The sequence below is a fragment of the Schistocerca piceifrons genome, chromosome 8 (assembly GCF_021461385.2).
Source record: "Schistocerca piceifrons isolate TAMUIC-IGC-003096 chromosome 8, iqSchPice1.1, whole genome shotgun sequence".
Lineage (NCBI taxonomy): Eukaryota > Metazoa > Arthropoda > Insecta > Orthoptera > Acrididae > Schistocerca > Schistocerca piceifrons.
In genome coordinates, this window is record NC_060145.1 from 387802611 (window position 1) to 387825775 (window position 23165).

Here is a 23165-nt window from a genome sequence, read left to right on the forward strand (position 1 = left end):
GAATCTATTCTCTGTTCTTGCAGCGCAGGATAAACATCCAGAAAGTAAATTCATATCAACTGCAGTAATTTGTCATCTTAAGATTGATAATGTCACTAGATTGGCTGGTGTCTGTGATCGCTTTTGAGGCCTTTTTAAACTTGCTGTAAGAAATGTGAAACCTGGCGCCCTCAGTGAAGTTATTACCACTAGCAGAGACAATATGTCGCATCTTTATCATGAAAGATTTGTACACCAGAAAAAGCAGCATGTGAAGTCTGTACTTCGTAGCGAGTTAAATATTGAGGTGGAAATGGACAGTGAATTTTGTGAAGGCTGTATTTATGGCAAGGCTCACCGTTTACTATTTGGCACCAGAAAGAGGACCGCAGAACCAGGTGAGCTTATTCACACTGATATATGTGGTCCGTTTCAAGTACCTTCTGTGTCAGGGCACCGGTATTTTGTTCTTTTCAAAGATATTTGTACAAAGTTTATGGCAACACTGCATACAGGAAAGGTCTGGAGTTGCAGAAAAGTTAAGGCAGTTCACAGCTGAAGCAAAAGCTGCTGGACATACCATCAAGGAACGTCTGAGTGATAATGAGACAGAATTTGACGACAAACAAGAAAAGGAAATTTTTCACAAAGAGGGTATAATTCAAAACCTCACAATGCCATACACTTCGGAACAAAATTGGTGTAGTGAAAAAGAGAACCGCATAGTTGTGGAAACTACCAGAGCCATAATGCATGCTCATGGAAACATCCACAGAAAGTTTGGGCAGAGATGGTGAACATTGGAACCTACATTCTGAACTGGACAGGGCCTTCCAGTATTCCAGGAACTTCTCCATATCAACTGTGGTATGGAAAGAAGCCAAGACTGAAACATCTGCGGGTGATAGGCTCCACCTGCTATGCTCATATTCCAAAACAACAGAGAAGGAAGATGGACTGAAAAGCACTGAAACGTGTCCTTACTGGATATGATCAAAATGAGGGTTACAGAATTTATTGTGGAGAAATGTGCAAACTCATTAGGTCACGAGATGTCATCTTTGAGGAGAGGCCACTGAAGAGTGAGAGAAGTTCAACTCTTCCAGTGAATGTTTTCAATCATCAGGATCCAGCATCTCATTATGGTATTGATAGTGAGAGTGAAGAGTATGGCAGTTCCTTGGATGTAGATGAAGACTCTCAGGAGGAAGATCAGGAAAACACAAGTGGAGAAGCTTTACCACATCTGTGTGATTGGTTAACCCTCAGACCTCCACACAAATTTAATGATTATGTAATACATCTCTCAATATCTTTCCAGGAACCTGAAACATACAGCGATGCCACGAAGTCTGTTCAAAACGATTTCTGGAAGGAAGCCATTGATTCTGAAATAAAAGCTCTTCGAGAAAATAAAACATGGGATCTGGTTGAGCTACCGTGTGGAAAGAGGGCCATTCCTAATATATGATTGTATAATGTTAAAACAAATGCTGATGGCTCAGTCAATAAATTCAAGGCAAGATTGGTAATTAAGCGTTATTCTCAGCAGAGAGGAATTGACTATGACCAGACGTTCAGTCCTGAAGCTAGTGTGTCCACCATTCGCGCACTACAAAGTGTTGCTGTAAGTGAGAGCATGAAACTTTTACAAATAGATGTGTCAACTGCTTTCCTCTATGGTGATTTAAAAGACACCATTTACATGCAACAATCTGAAGGATGTGATGATGGGTCTGAAGAAAAGTCTATACGGACTGAAATAGGCTCCACATTGCTGGAATGAGAAGATCAGTAATAATGTCATTAAACTTGGTTTCCAGAGTAGTGAACCTGATCCTTGTCTTTTCATGAGACAACAAGGCTGTAAGAAAATATTTCTTGTGCTTTATGTTGATGATGGTCTGATTGCAGCTCACAGTGAACAGGAACTTGAAGACATCGGCAGTGATTTAAGAGAAGAGTTCAAAACTACTTCAGTGCCTGCATCATTTTTCTTAGGTCTGGAAATTGACCAACAAGAACGTGGAACTGTATGTGTAAGTGAAACTCATTACACAGAGAAAATACTAGAGCGTTTCAACATGAACTGCAAGGCTGTGACTACACCCATTATAAAGGACGATGATGCAGAAGAGGAGAAAGTCGTTGCAACTCTGAATTTCCGTACAGGCAAGATGTTGGAGCACTGATGGTTCTGATGGGTGGGACATTGCATATGCTGTCAGTGTTGTATCAAGAAATCTTGAAAAACCAACAGATCGTGATGTAGTGAAAGTTAAAAGAATATTAAGATACCTGAGAGGTACAGCAAATTATGGACTTCTATAGTATAAAAATAATTCTAAGAAGCAGGTTTAAGAGAGTTATACTGATGCTGACCATAGTGATGACCTTGGCTCTGGGCGCTCAACGTCAGGTGTCCTTCGTCTGTATTCTGGAACACCTATCTCCTGGCTTAGTCAAAGGCGATCTTCTGTTGTCTTATCCACAACTGAAGCTCAGGTTGTGGCTGCAAGTGAAGATGGTAAGGCAATTGTCTGGATCAAGAAGCTTCTGGCAGAATTGGATCAATTGGAGGCAACACCAGTTCTGCAGGTTGACAACGAAGCTGCTATCTTGCTTGTCCAGAATCCAGAGTTTCACCGAAGAACGAAGCATATTCGTATAAGACGTTTCTTTGTTCAACTTGTTAGTGCTGGTGAAATCACAGTTGCAAAAGTAGAAACTGAAGAACGACTTGCTGATATACTAACAAAGCCATTGTTTTCCATTAGGTATCAGTATTTATGTAATAAGATTGGACTTTGCAAGTTATTAAATAAAGGAGAGTGTTAATGTATTTTACATCTTACTTAATAACTAAAAACAATATTTTATGTTCAGTGGTTGGTAATAGGCATCTGTGTGTGGTTTCTCTGTACGTTCTTGTTGTTGTATGTGTTTTGTGTTGAACCGGTACCTAATAAAACGTGTATTTCCAAGTATGCAAATATTCGTTTTCTAACAAAATCTCAGCAGGATACTTGCTGGGGGCAAAGGACGGTGGGGTCTTCGTTGGCCCCAAGGCTGCTACGGTAGCCGCAAAAGCCTCAGCAGAACCCTGAAATGTCGTACCTCACACACTAGTCAGGTGGCACTGGAAGTACTCAGAAAGGGATTAAAACTCGAACTAAAGACTTGAAGAATTTATGTAACTGTAGAGATTCTGTTTCAGAAATCCATAGGTCGCTCGTTCGAATCCGGCCCGCAGGAAACATTTGTATAGCTACAGCTCGGAAGGACAATTGACAAACAAGTTAACGTTTGCTCTTCGTGCGGCATGGGATTTCTCCTTTATCGGATTGAATCTTTACGAGCGCGATCGTCATTATCGTAAGGAGCAGCCCGAAGCCATGACGTGCCATGAGACGATTATGATTATTCATAAAGACAAAATGAGTAATATGTGAATGATTGAATATTAATACTGTACTCAGTCATATTCTTGCCACGATACAGTTGATATGTATGTTTTGCACTACTGAATGTTTTGTAGTACATGGCATTATTTTGTACTCTACGGTGACAAACCTATTTGATATGCTAAAAAGAAAGTGGTGACGGCCTCTGACGAGAAGTATCCCCTTTGGGAGCGTAGGTTGGAGTCCTACAGACTGCGAAAATTTTTATGGCCTCATCTGCTATTATGTCTAAAACTGACAATGATAAAGGAATAAGACAGTTATGTAATGTTAACCAAATTTTAACCATCTGACAACACAGCTGTCGTTAAATGGCTAATGAAACGCGAACCTTGAGCAAACTAAATCGCTCCTCAAATTTTGATGATTATACATCGATTTGATAATAGTAAAGTCATAACTTTAGTGAAGTGAATTAACAACTGATATTTTTCCATTATAGGTGCGAGTGACAGAGCAGAATGAACGTGGCGGCAGCGCCGTTAATGAACTTTCGGGTTACCAACGTCAAGGTCTTGAATTTTTCGGATAGTTGTGGAAAATATTGAAAAATGTATATCATGTAGCAACAGTTCAATTCTAAATTGTGTTTCAGAGTGGCTCTGGCTCCAACATGTCTCTGCGCACCGTTCCGTCGAGCAATTGGGGCAGAGTTATCGGCGGCAGCACAAATGCTTCCTGACTGCCTATCTTTGAGTTACTCGGATTTGTAGAATGATACACTACGTATTTACCTGGGTCTCATTCTGTCATTGAGTTTAAAAATGTTGAAAATTGCGGCAAACTCTAGACAGCCGTTGACAATACTAGGATATTCACGCACCTTTACGGATCTATTTGTACCGTTTCTCTGTAGCGCATGGAGGTTACAGTATCCGGAATATAACAGTTTAAAATGTATATATCGAATCTCCAAATGAGGCGATAGCGCTTTACCTAAAACAGTACGGCACCGTTTCGAAAACCATAAGTGTTAAATGGCCTGGCACTTGCAACATCAAATTGACAGTGGTTCAAATGGCTCTCAGCACTAGAACTTAGAACTACTTAAACCTAACTAACCTAAGGACATCACACACATCCATGCCCGAGGCAGGATTCGAACCTGCGACCGTAGCGGTCGCGTGGTTCCAGACAAGCGCCTAGAACCGCTCGGCCACTCTGGTCGGCCTAATTGACAGTGATGTGCAAATCATTTGGATGGAATTACACATTCGGTCTAACGCATAAATTGCGGGAAACCGATCATTTATAACTAACTTTGAGCAATTGCAGAAAGTTCCATTTGAAGAGTACCAATGCACCTCTGCCCCGGAAATAAATGATACATTAATGGATACAAGAATGGATAGGACATCATCCAAGGATATTGCAGGAAAATGGTTGACTACAAAGGAGAACAATAATGTAAGATCTCAGAAGAAAAAATGCACAAGTAATGGAGGATGTCAAAACAGCGCTGTATAATTAAAAAATAAACCGACATGACCAGTGAACATACGAATGGAAGATTTGAAGTATGGAGGGAGTGTGATGATAAAATATCTACAGAAACGTTTTGGGGAAATAGAGGCGGGAGAAGATCCACCTATTGAGTGGGATTTATCATACATCTTGAGAGGCACCCACATGCCTTGCTCATACTGTGGCATCAAGCAGTCAGGCCTGCAAGATGAGTGGTCTGCCAAGCGAGTGGATTCATTTTTTATTTATCAAGTAACATGAGCTCTAGTACTCACAATTAAGTTACAAATTATTCTCCTGATTGAATATTAACCAACGGAAACGGATAACGCACATCTGACTTTTCAAAAATTTACACAACTCTGATTGTTCACTACGCACTGGCAATACCACATTTTCTTTCTTATTCAACGGCTTTGATCAACACGTGGCCATCGCACTAAATATGAATGGCGCACACATTATAAATTCTGGGTATCATGACAACATACTATTCGAAGGAAAAGGCTACCAATCTTTTTCTTTTCACTATCTTATTTATTCCGATAAATTCTACAACCTAAACACACAAATTCTATAACCTACAACAATAACGCATGAGAAATTCCGCCCAATGGGCATGGCTTTACATTGGTGATTCTCTATCTTATGGTCTCGTAATTATTTAACGCTACAGTGCACTTTCTGGATAGGATGGTGGATCTTTTGCTATATCTCACACTTCGACTCTCACACCCATCATCACGAAACTTTCCTCCAGACCGAGTGGTACAAAAAGGAACATGCATAATCCACTGCCTCTGAAACTATCTTGTTACTCTCCCATGCCAACCACCCATACTTAAATTTCATTAAATACATCGCACTGGCAACATACAATACAAAACAAGGAATAATCACAGCGTTATAATCACATCATTTTCAGATTTCCCACTTCAATTAAAATTCATCCCAGTTTCACACGACTGCCCCACTTCGTAACTTTTCTTTCCTGCTACGAACTCTGGAGGATATATGCACGTCTTCCTGTGCAATGCAAGCAAAGTGGCGTTGCTGGATAGACGGCTGACTCACCTTGCTTCACTCTGAGTATTGTAGTTTGAATCAAGCATCACACGGAAACATAACACGCAAAGTAATATTAAGAACATATTCATCACACACGCGAGTCCTCAAGGGATACCATGGACGAGTACTTCTCTTTATCCTTTGTCTCATAAACAGATTGAGACACACACAGTACTCACCACGTGGAAGTATTCGTATTTGTCTCTAATTTCAAGTCCTGCACACGCCATTTCTTTAATATTTCCAACTTATAGTACACACGCTAGTAATTCAGCTTAACTTAAGCACTCGGAAGTATTTCGACTTATTGCTACACGTGGTTTCATTGTGACCGTTGGTCACTTCCGAAGATTACTACAATCCCCTTAATATTACCTGCCTGACATTTAATTCTCCCCACAAAAGTTCCTGAAATAGAGAAATTATTATTCCAAACTACTCTTAAGTATTTCACATGCATACCATGTCTCCACTCTTTTATCTTTACGGAGCACACCTACGACAGGTCTTACCAACGCTAGATCCAGCGGCAGAGTGCTGAAACATGGCCGTTCTTCAGGTCATCTCGCACCTCTGTCGAGGTGGGGGAAGACCATGCTACCCATTGGTCAGCCACATTTCAGGCGCTCAAAGCTCAGGTAAATTTCATCTCTTTGGTTCCACCAAAGGTGACCAAAGGACCGTCTCAAAGATGATCATATATTGCACATTCACTATCTGTGGTTGGCAGACGACCATACATTCATTCATTTCGCAGATCTCACCAAATTGGATGTAGGGATTTATTTTGTGGGAGTGCACATGTGATCAATTAAATAAATTGTCTCTTTCCTACAGGATGTAGATAGAGCAATTAAGAAACTGGATAATACTAAGCACCAGGAGAATGATTATGGCAGAGATGTTGAAGGTGGAACACTTTAGAAACAGATGTACACTTTCGTAAGTGGAGTATGGAGAAAGGAGGAGATCCAGAAGAATGGAAGTCAGCTACCATTATCCCACTGCACAAAGCGAACAAGAAAAGAAACTGCAGTTACAGGTATTTCGCTAGTAAGTGTACCATATAAAATTCTATTATTAATTATTCTTGAAAAGCTGAAGCCTTCTGCTGAAGATATTGGAGAGTACCAGGTAGGTTTTTGGGCAGGAAGATTAACCATGGATCAAATTTTCAACGTGAGACAAATCTGGGAGAAGTGCTGGGAATTCAACCATCGGTTCCTGGTAACATTTGTAGATCTGCCAAAGACATATGATGGTAATACATAAAGTGTCGGAGCTTGGCAAGGAAGTTAATTAACTCAGTGAAGGTGTGTACAGCAGAGACAAAAGCGAAGGTGAAATGCCAGATGGAGTTACGCAAGGAACTGAACATCAGAACAGGTGAGAGACAAGGTGATGCCATTTCACCGTTGCTTTTTTATTTGGTCCTGGAGAAATTAATTCGGTAAATGAAAAGAGAAGGTAACGAGGTGACTCTAAATGGAAGAACACAACTGTTGGGATATGCTATCGGTACTGCAGCCATAGAGGAGGAAGAGATCACAGAAACTATAAAGGACCTAGCAAAGAATGCCAGTAAGACTGGACTAAGGATTGATGTGGAGAAACCTGAAATGATAGAGGTATCCGGAGAAGCTCTTAATAATGCCCCATTACAGGTTGTAGTATGGAATATAGCCAAAGTGGAAAATCTTAAATACCTTGACCCCAGGTTCAACAGACTTAAAAAAATGTGGAGAGTACATGTTTGAACGGGAAGTCACCAGAAATATCTTTGAGACTATCCGTGAAGAGAACCCATGAAGGTGTAGGAAGAATCAGGAACTGTAAGGCACAATGAAACACTCAAACATCCTGTAGAAAGTATGGAAAATAAGCCTGGCAGGGAACATTGCTAGGAGGCCAGAAATGTACCAGGCTAAACCTGTGTACCAAGGAAGCGATTGGAGGATGAACTGCAGAAGGACTTTCAGCAGTTGGGTGTCCTTGGGAACTGGATCAAAAGTTCATTAAGTTCATCTATAGAGGAACATTGTATGAGCGGCGCATAATCTTCAGTCTCTGTGATCGCCGATTTTTTTTCACAGATTAGTTCAACGACTAACTTTTTTAGTTACATAGGTCCAGCCTGTGTACTTCCTGCAAAATGATGTTCAACATATATGTACTGCAAACCCTTTTGTAGGTCCAAAATGGAAAACATATACATGAACGTTATAGAAAGCAACGATAGAAACATATGTGAACGGAAATACCCAAATTTTGACTGGCTATGAATGAATGTCAAAGACAGTACAATCGTGAGCTACCATCTAAAGTGAGATCTACTTGTATGTCTCCATGTACTAACAACAATGTTTTATCCGACTTACCTATACCAGGCGGATAATGTGATAAGGACTGTTAAGAATTTAGTACTAAAAATAAGAAATTGTGTGTCGATGGTTTTATGAGTAGAGACCTATAAGTCAATAGATGAACGAAAAAGAAATCTTTTTTTTTTAGTTAACAAAAAAGCTGCCAACTCAGAACCACACAACAAACGTTTAGCCGATCGACCGATGTGTTCAGTTTTCTGATTTGAGAGGTACAAAGAGCATAGATTCGTATACAAAAAAATGGAATAAACGTGGAGCTGTGCCAGACGAAAAATCGTCAGCATTCATGTAACGTCTTCAAACGCTATAACACTGGCAGATTTCCTATGTGCAGAAGAGATACCATTCCCTACCGCAGAAAGGAACACAAATAAGTCGATTAAATGACACACAAATTACTTTGTTTCGAAACAGGAAAAGAAAACCGAAGATGACAGTTGTATATATCTCACTACAGAACATCATAGTCTTTGTTGGTTACCATCATATATCGGCTAGAGACTAAAATATGCAAAGAAAAATAGGCAAATTTTGTAAAAATAACTAGCAGGTAAAAAGTTGAACGATCGTCTGAAAGGTGCTGTGCCGAAGTACAGAAGTCATACTACACGGAAGTTGTTATTTTTTTTACAATTTAATTTTTCATTTTTATATTTGTCAGCTGAATGTTATTTCTTTTTAAGTCATGTACTTATTAGACTAATTCGTATGAATAAAGAGCCAGTTATGTATAATAAAGAGGCAGCAGGATCTAATATTATAGTTAAAAGTGATAATGACGTCGGAATTTATAATGGTAATGCTGTTTTAATCAAATTTTACCCTCTGAGAATGTTCATGGCGGGTGAAATACAGGGACGCTTACACAAGAAGGTAGCAAATCAATTCATAGTGGAAGTAGTGTATGTGAAATAAAATATCTTCGGTTTATAGTAAATGTGATGAAAGGTCAGTCGTAACGAAGTTTTCCACCGCCTTCTCAAGAGATTCACACATCGTTTTCCATAAACGTACTGTGAAGGAGAGCATTCAAGATATGGAACGAATCAAGATGCACATTAACAGGCAAAAGCAACCACTGCTGGCTGCTAGCATATTTTTTTATCATACTAATCACGACCAGTGTTAATATTCTCTCTATTAATTATGGAGATTAATTCTAGATTTCTTTATATGTGTATTAGGGGAAAACAGCTACTTACAAATAAAAACTGTCACTACTACTTGTATAGCGCTTAGATTCTGATGTTATCGAATACTTTGGACAAAGCATTTATGTAACTGTATACAGACCACAAACAGCAGTCTGCTGGAAAAGTCAAGAACAGGTTAATACAAATATTCGAGCTACATAAGTGAATCCGCATATTCTGTTAAACGGCAGGGTGGATAAAGAGGTAATCTTTTACATTTTTCGGCGTCCTAACCGCTCTCATTATCAACCTGTTACAGGTTTTTGTACCAGAGGACAAAACTCATGGATAAGGATACATAATCTATGAAACATACGTTTACTTCTAGAGTTGTGGTTGCGAATTACAGAGTTCATCATAAATTTGCTCTTGTTTTAACCACAAATACCATTACTGAGCATATTTATTGGCAGGTCCTGAGGTCCATGAAGAGGCTTCTACAAGGATTGGACAAAAAAGGGGAAACACCCAGAAATGGATACCTGAACATAAATGCAGATGCTAGCTAGCCATGCAGACTGCGCTGTTTGATTTGGTCCCCTCTGATTATCTCCTGCTACAGGACTGTTGCGGACGCCTTTTCACAGACATCGCCGAACTGCGAGCAGTTGTCTTAGGGTGGGTGCAACAGACTCCAGAAAAATGGTTCGAGGAGGGCCACAGAATTTGAAGGGGCCTAGTTAGGAGAATACAGGGGGCGTGGTGTACTAGGAACCCCATTTCAACGATGGAAGTCGTGGTTTCCCGATCCGTATTGGGACGAGCGCTATCGTGTTGCAAGAGCACTTTTCGTGCCATTGCCCACTCACCACATACTGCCACGAAGCACCTGTGAGTATTCGCAGTGTTTACACCGTCATTACACAGAAACCACGTCGTCTGGCGCTGTCCTTGATGATAACACTCCATGTTATCCGCTCATGTAATGACAACAGTTGGGAAATTGGGCTATACTGTGCAGGGATTGCACTTATAATTATTGCCCTACCATCTACGGTTAGATCGAAGTACTACATACTTGAAACTGTAATGACTCAAATGACGCATCATGCATGATTGCAACGCCCCTCGTACCTCGTCATGGCAAGGGGAATGAAATAACATGCAATTCGGGAGTTGATATTTATAATTGCAGCATCAGTAAATCAATTTTTAAGTAGATAAAGTTTTTCGAGAAAATTCGCAAGCCGTTACATTTGAAATGCAGTACAAAAAATATTTGTATTTAATGTCTTTAGTGAGGAGTGAGACCCTGTAGCTCTGTGTTGTCACTTTTACTGTATCACTACTAAAGATCTACTTCACATTCTGGGAGAGGTTTATTTCTGTTTAAATTGTAACTATCATGTGATCAACATCAATTTGAATTTGAAATAAGTGAGAAACTGTACATTACAACCTGAGGTTCGAAAAGACATAGTTTTATTGCTTCTATGAGTGTATTTATATGCTAATCACACAGCAAGCAAGATTTCGAAAATATTCGCCAGTTACGAACTCTACATACATATACGCTACACGCAAATCTCTCTTTCTCCCTCTCTCTTTCTCCCTCATCACTCACTTCACTCACTTTTGACTTGGATAACACACCCTATTGTATCCGAGAAATAAATTAAATATAGTTCAAACCCTCATTTCCGACTAAGGTTTTCAGGACATTTCGTTCGTTTGCAAGGCAAATGCCACAACTAGAAATCTCCACCCATTTATTCCGCCGCGCGGTTAGAGGCGCCATGTCACGGACTGCGCTGTCCCTCCCGCAGGTGTGTGTGTGTGTGTGTGTGTGTGTGTGTGTGTGTGTGTGTGTGTGTTTTGTTAACATAAGTTAGTTTACATAGTGTGTAAGTCTAGGGACCGATGACCTAAGCAGTTTGGTCCCTAAGGAATTCACACACACATTTGAACATTTATTCCTAATTGGGAGTCCTCTCTGCCACACCATTGGTTTGCCTGGTAGGTATGTGACCTAGAAGAACCGAGACTATAATGGATCGTATCTCAAATAGCCCGTTCCACTCCTTGGAGTAGAGAATGGAGAACAGAAAAACTGGCTCATATTCTCCATGTATTCCGCATTTAAAATAAATTAGATGCACTGGTTTGAATGGCTCGATGGGGACGAAATCGATGAAGGTGCATTGATATTAGTGCAGACAGTACACTGTAACGAGTGGTAATGACAGTTGAAAATTATTCATTTCAGTCCACTTAACTCACTATGGAGTTGCAGTCATCTGTGACAGGTAGAACGGCCAAACCGAATAAGTGCATGCGTCCAGGCCAGAGGGGTTCAACATCACAGTAATAAGCGGTAGTTTAGCTCCAAGTTCTTAGTAAATTTGTCTTGTTTTTGTTATCACTGAAATAATATCACTTACACACTATGTATACAGAGTTTCAGGGAGAGCATAATGGAACAATTGACAGGAATGGGGGAAAGAAATACAGTAGAAGAAGAATGGGTAGCTTTGAGGGATGAAATAGTGAAGGCTGCAGAGGATCAAATAGGTACAAAGATGAGGGCTAGTAGAAACCCTTGGGTAACAGAAGAAATATTGAATTTAATTGATGAAAGGAGAAAATATCAAAAATGCAGTAAATGAAGCAGCCAAAAACGAATACAAACGTCTCAAAAATGATATCGACAGGAAGTGCAAAATGGCTAAGCAGGGATGGCTAGATAACAAATGTAAGCATGTAGAGGCTTATCTCACCAGGATTAAGATAGGTACTGCCTACAGGAAAATTAAAGAGACCTTTGGAGAAAGGAGAACCACTTGCATGAATATCAAGAGCTTTGATGGAAACCCAGTTCTAAGTAAAGAAGGGAAAGCAGAAAGGTGGAAGCAGTATATAGAGGGTTTATACAAGGGCGATGTACTGGAGGACAATATTATGGAAATGGAATAGGATGTAGATGAAGACGAAATTGGAGATAAGATACTGCGTGAAGAGTTTGACAGAGCACTGAAGGACCTGAGTCGAAACAAGTCCCCCGGAGTAGACAACATTCCATTAGAAGTACTGACTGCCTTGGGAGAGCCAGTACCATCTGGTGAGCAAGATGTACGAGACAGGCGAAATACCCTCAGACTTCAAGAAGAATATAATAATTCCAATCTTAAAGAAAGCAGATGTTGACAGATGTGAAAATTACCGAACTATCAGTTTAATAAGTCACAGCTGCAAAATACTAACGCGAATTCTTTACAGACGAATGGAAAAACTGATAGAAGCCGACCTCGGGGAAGGTCAGTTTGGATTCCGTAGAAATGTTGGAACACGTGAGGCAATACTGACCCTACGACTTAACTTAGCAGAAAGATTAAGGAAAGGCAAACCTACGTTTCTAGCATTTGTAGACTTAGAGAAAGCTTTTGACAATGTTGATTGGAATACCCTCTTTCAAATTCTGAAGGTGGCAGCGGTAAAATACAGGGAGCGGAAGGTTATTTACCATTTGTACAGAAACCAGATGGCAGTTATAAGAGTCGAGGGGTATGAAAGGAAAGCTGTGGTTTGGAAGGGAGTGAGACAGGGTTGTAGCCTATCCCCGATGTTATTCAATCTGTATATTGAGCAAGCAATAAAGGAAACAAAAGAAAAGTTCGGAGTAGGTATTAAAATCCATGGAGAAGAAATAAAAACGTTAAGTTTCGCCGATGACATTGTAATTCTGTCAGAGACAGCAAAGGACTTGGAAGAGCAGTTGAACGGAATGGGCAGTGTCTTGAAAGGAGGGTATAAGATGAACATAAGCATCAACAAAAGCAAAACGAGGATACTGGAATGTAGTCGAATTAAGTCGGGTGATGCTGAGGGAATTAGATTAGGAAATAAGACACTTAAAGTAGTAAAGGAGTTTTGCTATTTGGGAAGCAAAATAACTGTTGATGGTCGAAGTAGAGAGGATATAAAATGTAGCCTGGCAATGGCAAGCAAAGCGTTTCTGAAGAAGAAAAATTTAACATCGAGTATAGATTTAAATGTCAGGAAGTCGTTTCTGAAAGTATTCCTATGGCGAGTAGCCATGTATGGAAGTGAAACGTGGACGATAAATAGTTTAGACAAGAAGAGAATAGAAGCTTTCGAAACGTGTTGCTACATAAGAATGCTGACGATTAGATGGGCAGATCACGTAAGTAATGCGGAGGTATTGAACAGAATTGGGGAGAAGAGGAGCTTGTGGCACAACTTGACTAGGAGGAGGGATCGGTTGGTAGGACATGTTCTGAGACATCGAGGGATCACCAATTTAGTATTGGAGGGCAGCGTGGAGGGTAAAAATCGTAGAGGGAGACCAGAGATGAATACACTAAGCAGATTCAGAAGGATGTAGGCTGAAGTAGGTACTGGGAGATGAGGAAGCTTGCACAGGATAGAGTAGCATGGAGAGCTGCATCAAACCAGTCTCAGGACTGAAGACCACAACAACAACAAACCTCTCCACCCGTGAAATTTCAATTCATTTCCTCCTCCTTTTGTGGGTGCATTTTTGTTTTTCAAGCAATGTTTATCCCTTGTGGCCATGGGTATCCATCGACTCCGTTCCTCCAGTGGTGTTATTCCCCCGTAACCCGAGAGAAAATGTCTGGTAGTGGCGTTTGGAAGCTGCGGTTGTTAACATCAGTAACAACGAATATTTGAAGCAGATTGTGTACCCAGAGAGCCAACCGTTTAAGTGGCTGCTCACAACAGGCAGGATATCCCAGTCGGGCACGGATTTTCGGTTGTCGCTAGATATGTCTTCTCCTAGGGAATAACATTAAAATCGCCACTGCACTAGCACCACCTGAATATAGTATTTTATCCACCCTCAGCAACGGTGGTCGTATACAATGAAATACACAACCAGTTGCATAAAATAAATTTAGTTTCCTTATCTGTGTCTGGCACTTTGAGCGCTTCTTCAGAAGGTTATTTGCGAGTGTCAACAACGAAGTGCGTACAGCAGGATGCCACGGTCATGTAGCTCGCTAGTTTTGTGCACACACTGTGAGCTACATGACGATGGCATTTTGCTGTATGCACTTTATTGTTGAGACTCGCAAAAAATGCGATAGGCATAACCTCCTGAAGAAGCGCGCAAAGTGCCCGAAACAGGTAAAGAAATTAAATTTCTTTTATGCAACTGGTTGCATACTATTTCCTTATATACCACATAAATCTTTTTGAAGATTGTCCGTTGCCGTTACGTAAGCGAGGCGTATACTGTAGATGCAGCACTCGACATTCTTCAGTTTTCTAAAGTTGAGGAAAATGAGAAAAAGATATAGCAAATACCTGCTTATTTGAGACACTCCACCGTTTTTATATTATACTTCGTAGTGGTAAGAAGTATTGTGGCATTTTTCGAAGCCTGTAAATTTAATAGAGGGACACGAAAAAGTTTAATAGTTTCAACAATGTGAATTTTGTAACATACATATGAAACAAGATAATTTTGTTGCGAACATGAAAGAATAATGAAATTTTTTAAACAATGTTTGATTCAATAACTTGAATTGTCTATTGTACAATTATTATTTTCAGATTATTTCACAGTGCACAATCCTCTCAGAACCCGTCTTTATGTAATATGTACGAGGTGTGGTCAGAAAGTAAGGTGACTAAATTTTTTATGAAAATATATTTATTTATTCATCAGTATTTATTTTGACCCCTACAACGTAACCTCCCTCAGATACAATACACTCGTTCCAACGCTTCTTCCAATCCTCGAAGTACTTATCATAAACCCATTTTGGTACAGCCTTGAGAACTGCCAGTGATGCAGTTTTTATTTCTTCAGTCGTTGAAAATCTTCTTTCATAGGTATCTTTTCAGTTTTGGGAGCAGGAGAAAGTGTCAGTGGGCCAAATCCGTTGAATATGGTGGCTGAGGCACGATCGTAGTGTTTTTTGCCAAAAAATCTCTCACAAGCAACGATGAATGAGCAAGTGCATTATCGTGATGCAAAAACCATGAACTGGTGTTCCACAATTCCGGACGTTTTTTGCGTATTGCTTCTCGCAAACGGCGCGTAACGTCAAGGTAACACTCCCTATTGACCGTATGACCTTAAGGCAAAAATTCATTATGCACTACGCCACAGTAAAGGAAAAAACAGTGGGCGAAAGTTTGACATTTGATCGAACTTGGCGCGCTTTTTTCGGTCTTGGCTCTCCGGGTGCTTCCATTGCGACGATTGGGCTTTGGTTTCGACGTCACAACTATAAACTCATGTTTCGTCACCAGTTACGACCCTTTAGAGCAAATCAGGATCGTCATTGAAGAGCTCCTTAGCGATACTCATTCGACGGTTCTTCTGATCAAAGTTGGGAAGTTTTGGAACAAACTTCGCTGACACACGTCTCAAGCCCAAAACATCCGATAAAATTGCATGACACGAGCCGACCGTTGTGCCAACATCCTCAGCAACTTCTCATACCGTAATTAGACTATCTTTCCAAAACAATTTTCTGCACAGATTCAACGTTGTTATCTGTTGTTTTGCTGGGGCGTCGAGAGCGAGGTTTGTCATTGGGATCATCTCGTCCTCCACGAATAGGAATGAAATATTTCGCTCTTTGCCTGTACGTAACGCATTGCATTTTGTGTACTGTCATTTTGTCGGGCATGTCTTCATATATTCTCGCTGCACAGAAGTTTCTTTGAAATCTAGGAATATATGGAGCCTGACATACGAATGCTCCTTGATCATGACAGCATATCGACAAGTTGAGTAGGTGCTTAGCGGAATATCTACATTGAAAGAAAGTAATATAATCATAATTGCAGGTCTAAATACGTTGTCATCTTTTCATTTGTAGTTAAGCAGAAGTAAACGATAATAAATGACATTATAAGGTAAAAAGTAGAAGTCTTGTGTGATGACAAGAAAACAGCATTAACCTCAGAATCTTGGTTTTATTGTATTTGCGGCCTTTGATGTTGGTTTTCTTCTTCCGATACGACTCATCGTCGTGATGTGGAGTAACATATTCTTTCGTTATATGGAGTTACATACCCTTCCGCGTTTCGTCTTGGAGCCACTACCTAGATAAAGTGTATCATGTACCATCACTGAAGAAAACTGGATGAAAACATCGGAAAAGGTCTTCCACAACTGCAGGACTCTACACAAAATTTACCAGTCATGTGCCTTGGGACTGTAGTCTCTGATGGGTGGAAACGGACAATATGCATTTTATTACAAACGCAATGAAGAGTGCAACAACTGTGAAACGTCAGATCTCTAAAAATGAAGTCTAATTGTATCTCTGGAAAAACGCTGTTAATACATGCGGATACAGTTCAGCATTCGTAGCCTTGTGGGATCCCTACCTCAGTTTACGTGAAAGATAGAGCGTATTAGTTTTGCAATACCCTTATGCGATAACGAAGATGACAATACGATATTAAACACGTGCCGGACGAAGAGATCGCTGCGTTCTATTCATAGTATACAAAATAACAATAACTTTTGTGCTGAATGTGTCAGAACTGGGCGCAGCATCAGAGAAGCAGACATCGACGCACGAGAGCGTGTGGCGAGGCTCCAACAACGGGAATAGTCTCCGCATGTATCACTCGTGACGTCACGAGACGCCTGCCAAGCGTCGGCCCATTGAGTCGGGACGGGACACTGTGTGATAAGAGCTGTGCGAAATAAAAACACAGCCTGCGCCAGTTGGTTCTAGTCGCCGTTCATTTTCTTTCTCACAGTGAATGGGCTGCAAAGAGGAATCGCTGAGAAAGGCCGTTGCGAAGTCCCCAATCCGGTGGACTATTTCTCACTCACGGCTCGTAAACCAATCGTGGTCGTAATGAATAGTAAACTTGTGGTCTCAGTCTTGGAACGTTCAGGGTATTGTAACCGAAACGCTTCCAAAAAAGAATTGACCTCGTCGATGATGGCTAACGAGGTGGCATAGTGGTTGCGGCTTAAGACTCACAATCAAGTTCAGTGCAGCATTTCTGGCTCTTGCAGCGGTGGATATTTTTATTACCAAACAAAGTACCTAGTAGCATGCACCTGACGCCATTACAAGTATTGGTCGTTGGACACAAGGAACCATACATGTGTCGTTCTGCACATAGCACCACCGTAGTTCGGTGGTGTCATCCATTTAGCTGGTGTTGCACTGACAAGGGAACCTTCCCATCGCACCCCCCTCAGATTTAGTTATAAGTTGGCACAGTGGATAGGCTTTGAAAAACTGAACACAGATCAATCGAGAAAACAGGAAGAAGTTGTGTGAAACTATGAAAAAAATAAACAAAATATACAAACTGAGTAATCCATGCATATGATAAGCAACATCAAGGATAGTGTGGGCTTAGTAGCGCTGTGGCCCCGTGGTTAGCGTGAGCAGCTTTGGAACGAGAGGTCCTTGGTTCAAGTCTTCCCTCGAGTGAGAATTTTTACTTTCTTTATTTTCGCAAAGTTATGATCTGTCCGTTCGTTCATTGACGTCTCTGTTCACTGTAATAAGTTTACTGTCTGTGTTTTGCGACCGCACCGCAAAACCGTGCGATTAGCAGACGAAAGGACGTGCCTCTCCAATGGGAACCGAGAACATAGGTCAACCGATTCCTCCACAGGAAAACATTTCTGATACATTCTATACGACACTGGTGACGGCATGTGCGTCACATGACAGGAATATGTTGTCGACCCACCTAACTTGTACACTTGGCGAATGAGTAAAAAGATTCTTCTGACTTGCCCGATTTAGGTTTTCTTGTGGATGTGATAATCACTCCCAAAAAAGTGATGAAAACATAAGAGTTTGTCACATAAACTGCAGCAAATGAATGCAACAGTTTCACAGTCGCACAGTAATCCCTGTGCTCTGTCAAAACATATGTTTTTAACGTTTTCAAATCTTTCCGTGTGTAGACCGTCAAATCCTGCATATGTCCAAGCAAATCTGAACATGTCCTGGAATTTTGGAGAGTGAAGTTCATTATGTGTGAGTGCCTGAACTTTGATAATTGTCTGAAAAAAAAAATTAAACTTTTCACTGGAGGGACGACTTGAACCATGGACATCTCGTTTCGCAGCTGCTCACGCTAACCACGGCGCTCCTAAGCTCATACTTTCCTTCATGTTGCCTATCTTCCGCATGGACTACTCAATTTGTATATTTTGCTTATTTTTTCATAGTTCCACACAACTTCTTCCTGTTTTCTCGATTGATCTGTGTTCAGTTTTTCAAGGCCTATCCACTGTGCCAACTTATAAGTCTGAGGGGGGTGCGATGGGGAGGTTCCCTTGTGAGAAAGCATCCTACACTCTTGTTGGTTACCGGAAAATTGCATTAGCGTCGAAACTTAAAACCTAATTACGTATTATTTGTTATATAAGACGTCACATAGCAGTGTAAAGTGACTCGCCAATGTAATCATTAGCAAGTACTTATGAAAATAATCCGCCAATGACATGTGAAACATAAGAAAATTTGTGGAGAGAATCACGAACGACGTCCCATAACAGCGACTCACACTGTCTGTGAGTAGAGTTGTAGTCTTGCAAGCGACTAGTTAAGTTTTGTATAGCTGGGCTAGGCAGTTAGAATTGAAGTCCAGCCAGTAGCCAGTAAAAATGTATTCAGTGCTGCGAATCTGCGAGCAGCGCAAATCAAATTGCACATAAGAAAGTTCTATTTCCTTAGATGTTGAACAGGCTAAGGGTGGTTTCTATAAATCAAGGCGCTCGAATGCCAGACTGAGTCCTTCCGTATGATCTTGCCTGTTCCCTCCCTGCCTCCTCCTCAGGAGATTTAATGGATCGCCTCTCAGCAACGATGGGATGTTGCACTCGAACCTGCTTTCCCTAAACGTGACCAACAGGGAGACAAGAGGTGGTGATAAGTTGACCTTTAATACGATACTACTCGTCAATTCGCATTTAAACTTCTTTACCGTCTCATAACGAGTAAACGTTAAGTAGGTATTTTGTATGGTTCTCGAACATTATTTCCATCTGTCACATACATCATGGATCTTTTGTAGTATATACGACGCTTAGACAGTTGCAGATGATCAGTCTTTTGCTATCAACATACGATAAAGTAAACATGCGTGTCTTCGTTGTTAGGTGCTCACGCAGCCACATTTATTCACTGGCACTGGGAAAAAAGTATAACCAATAAGAGCTAGTTTTACTCTAGTTTTTTTGTACTTACACCATGGTGGAGTAAATTATGCAAGGAAGCTTACCTGTAATAGAAGAAATTCAGTTATTAATATCCTTGTTAATATTATAGTGCACTATACAATAAACAAAATACACGGTGAAGGAGAAATTAATCCAAAATGCTACGACTTAGTTTAGAGATGGAAATGTGTTGTACATCATAAACAAAACGATGGGGGTCTATACCAATACATAAAAAGGAAATGTTGTTAGCAAAAATCTACAAAAGTTCGCGACCAGGATACTTTAAAATTTCTCACGATACTACAGGGTGTTCGGAAATTCCCGTTACAAACTTCTAGTGCTTGTGGAAGGGAGTGAGTTCATAACATTTTGAACGGGAAGCTATGTCCTGAAACGTCATTCAACGACGCTATAGAGCGTCAGAGTTATAGGCGCCGGCGCTTGTATATGTATGTAGCCTACAGGGTGAGTCCGTGACGGTGTTAACAAACTTTGATGGAAAAGGATAAATGTATCAATTAGGGGTAAAGGTCCCTGTTCCGGAAACGAACGACTCGAAAGTTATAAGCGAAAAACGTTCAGACACCACTCACGGTGAAATGCGTGTACCGGTACTGTTGTTGCTAAGATTGTAGGGCACAAAACTTTCGGAGCTAGCGTAGACCAAAACAAGAAAAAATGTGTGGTAAACATAGGCTATAAAATGCATACCTTTAAGAGCTATGGACACTTGTTACATAAATACGTACACTAGCGAAAATGAACAAATGCTCAGGGTTCCTCGGTTATGCATTTTGGAGACCATGTTTACTAGATATTTTTGTTTTGTTTTGGTCCATACTACCAACCCTGAAAGTTGCATGCCCTACATTAGTACCAACAAAACTACCGGAAATTCTATTTCACTGTCAGGTGTATCATAATGGTTTTCGCTTGTAACTTTAAACTCGTTCGTTTCCGAACCAGGGACCCTTACTTCAAATTGATACATTTATCCGCATCCCTCATACCTGAAAGTTTGTAACATTGCTACGGAATCACATTTACATACATTTAGAGGCGCCGGCACCTATAACTTTGGCGCTCGAACATGGGTTCCTACTCAAATATTATATACTCATTCCCCTCTACAAGTTTGCAACGGAAGTTTCCGAACATCCTGTACAATAAACATTCGGATGGACATACGCAGTATATTTTTCCAAATGAGTGTAAGGTTTTTTGTTAAGTGGCTGTGAGAAAGAAATTACTGTGCTGTACTGCGAAACTAATTGAGTTGGTAGTTTATGATTGGAGCAAAACAACATTGTTACGAGTAGTCTGCGAAAACCAGTTCATGCATGTTGTCCACTGATGAATCGTGTACACAACTGGAATTAACCCTCTCAGCTTCGGTTAAGGCCTGAAGCTGGTGCACTGAAGTACCGAAAGCAATAGCCATATAATAAATAACATCGTAAGGACGGCTGTACGTGTTCAATGTTATTATATAATTGAAAGTTGGAAGGCGTGTTTCTTCATCTGAAAAATGTCCCTTAAATTTTGCGCCAGTCACTTCAGAGTGGCGCTACTTTAAGACTGAACGTGGTGAGTCGACGTTATTCAGAATGCGTGGAAGGCGACAAATACACCATCATAAACACCTCACTGAGTTTGAACGAAGACGTTTAATAGGGCTACGAGAATCTGGATGTTCCTTCTGTGATATTGCAGAATGTATTCACTGTACATAATTGCTAGCAGCGGTGGTCACCAGAATGTACAGTCGCAAGAAGACCGCGCTACGGGCGGTCACGTGGCATTCCTGGGAGGGAAGACCATCGTATTCAGCATATGGCCGTGGCACATCGTACTGCATCTGCACCAGCAATCTGAACAGCAGTTGGCACCACAGTGACACAACAAACTGTTGCAAATCGGTTCTTCAATGACAGCTCCTAGACAATAGCCCTTTAGCGAGCATTCCACTGACTCCAAACGGCCGTTTGCGACGACTTCATTCGAGGGCAGGGTGGAGGTCTGGCTCAGCGCCAGTGATGGTCGTGTGTTGATTAGGAGGCGGCCACTTGAGGGCCTGCAACCAACCTGCATGTGTGCTAGATATATTGGACCTACACCTGGAGCTGGACCTAGACCCGGAGTTACGGTGTTCGGTGCGATTTCGCATGGCAGCAGAAGCACTGTCTTAGTTATCCCACGCACCCTGACTGCAGAACTGTACGCCAGTCTGGTGATCGACCTGTTGTGCTGCCATTCATGAACATTCCACGGGTTATTTTCCAACAGGATCCAGCAGTATAACGCTCACGCACATACCGCTGTTGGAACCCAACATGCTCTGCAGTGTATCCACACATTGGATTTGTCTGCTCAGTCACCAGCTCTGTTTCCAATCGAGCACATTTGGGACGACAACTCCAACGTCATTCGCAAACGACACTAACCGTCGCTGTATTGACCGACCAAGTGCAACAGGCATGCAACTCTGGCCCACAAACTGACACCCGGCACCTGTACAACACAATGCATGCACGTTTGTAGGGTTGCATTCAGCCTTATGGAGGTTACTGTGGTTATTAATGTATCAGAATTTCACATCTGCAATGGCTTACCTCGCGCTTGCATTAAGTTGTGATTTTACAATGTTAATCACTTAAATATGTTACCTAGACAAATAATGTAATCCCGAACTTTCATGACTTTACATTAATTATTTTTTGTTGCTGTGATTTTTTACGTCAGTTTGTGCCAGATCCGTAAAAACATTAACTGTATCCAGATATTGCGCAACATTGCTCCCTAGTACATCAAGATGTATAAATGATGGAAAGATACATGCAGTTTTATGAAAGTAGGGAGGTAGTTCGAAAGAAAGAAAGATCCGAGTTTTCATGAGAACTCCACGACGATTTCGTGATGAAATTTCGGTGATGATTCAATAAACATTTACAGGAAGACAGTCAGAAATACTCGAACTGTGCTGGCATATAGATTACTCTTTTGAAAGAGGGGTTAAGGGGTGTTTGAACTTAATACAGCCAAGATATCACTATCAAGAGAGCCGTAAGCGTTCACTATTCGACATGGTTTGGAAAACTATGCGATTTCACCCACGAGTTCAGATCTCTCACCTTTAGGTTGACTGCAAGAGCACCTGTACGTTGACTGTGCTGATCAATGTGGCCGAGCGGTTCTAGGCGCTTCAGTCCGGAACCGCACTGCTGCTACGGTCGCAGGTTCGAATCCTGCCACGGGCGTGAATGCGTGTGGTGTCCTTAGGTTCGTTAGGTTTAAGTAGTTCTAAGTCTAGGTGACTGATGACCTCAGATGTTAAGTCCCATAGTGCTTAGAGCCATTTGAACCATTTTGAACGTTGACTGCAAGGTTCTATCATTTTTCGTGAGGTAACTCTTAACAGCCATCCTGTGGTTGACTGAAGTTCAAATGGCTCCGAGCACTATGG

The 23165-nt window shown here is 41.0% G+C and overlaps 1 protein-coding gene across 1 annotated transcript in view; it reads right to left on the bottom strand.

Moving 5' to 3' along the window:
• The window catches only part of LOC124712373, a 623942-nt gene that overhangs the window by 370683 nt on the left and 230094 nt on the right, over positions 1 to 23165 (bottom strand). The window lies entirely within an intron of this gene.